This window comes from Oxyura jamaicensis, chromosome 10 (assembly GCF_011077185.1).
Source record: "Oxyura jamaicensis isolate SHBP4307 breed ruddy duck chromosome 10, BPBGC_Ojam_1.0, whole genome shotgun sequence".
NCBI classification, from domain to species: domain Eukaryota; kingdom Metazoa; phylum Chordata; class Aves; order Anseriformes; family Anatidae; genus Oxyura; species Oxyura jamaicensis.
The window spans coordinates 11,096,342-11,097,239 of record NC_048902.1 but is presented as its reverse complement, the minus strand read 5'-3'; the positions used below and the strand labels follow the sequence as shown (position 1 = coordinate 11,097,239).

Sequence of the window (898 nt, the reverse complement as noted above, 5' to 3'; positions counted from 1 at the left end):
ATGCAGCTCCTATTTTTCATAGTGATTTCCATCACATTCCTGTCCATCATTGTAGGTAACTCTCTAATTGCGGAGATCACAACCACTGACTCTGTCCTACACAACTCCATGTACTACTTCCTAAAGAATCTTCCCTTGACAGAAATCTGCTACCGCTTGAGCACTGTGCCCAAGATGCTCTTGATTCTGCTGATGGAGAGAAAAATTACTTCCTTCACATCCTGTGCCCTGCAACTCGGTTGTGCTATACTTTTGTCACTTGTGAGTGTTTCCTCTTAGGTGCAATGGCTTATGATCAGCAAGTGTCAATATGCCACTCTCTGCATTAATTCACCATGATGAACAGGGATCTCTGCTTCAAGATGGCTGTTTGGTCTTGGCTTACTGGTGTACCTGTTGCCCTGGTCTTCACCACATGGTTGTTTACCTTACCCTTCTATGGGCAAATAACATTGATCATTTATTTTGTGATGTTTCTCCTGTGTTGAAGCTGGTGTGTGCAGATACAGCCTTGTTTAAACTACTGATTTTTATTGCTACTGCCATGATAGTGATGGTTGCTTTTTCACTGATAGTTATTTCTTACCTTCACATTATCCATGATGTTCTACAGATACCTTCAGCTCTGGGCCAGAGGCATGCCTTTTCCACCCATGCAGCTCACCCATTGGTAGTAACTCTTTTCTACAGCACAGCTGGCATCATTCAGCTGCGACCTAAGTCCAACCTCTCACCCCATACGAAGAAAATGGTTGCCCTATCTTACACAGTTGTCACCCCCATGCTTAACCCCATAATCTACAGCTTGAGGAATCAGAAAGTTAAGCAAAGCCTGAGAAGATGCATTGACAAAAGGCTGCTTAGGAAGCAAACAGACATCTTTTCTCTATCCAGGTGA

The 898-nt window shown here is 43.4% G+C and overlaps 1 pseudogene; it reads left to right on the top strand.

Moving 5' to 3' along the window:
- Positions 1–898, top strand: LOC118172185 (annotated as a pseudogene).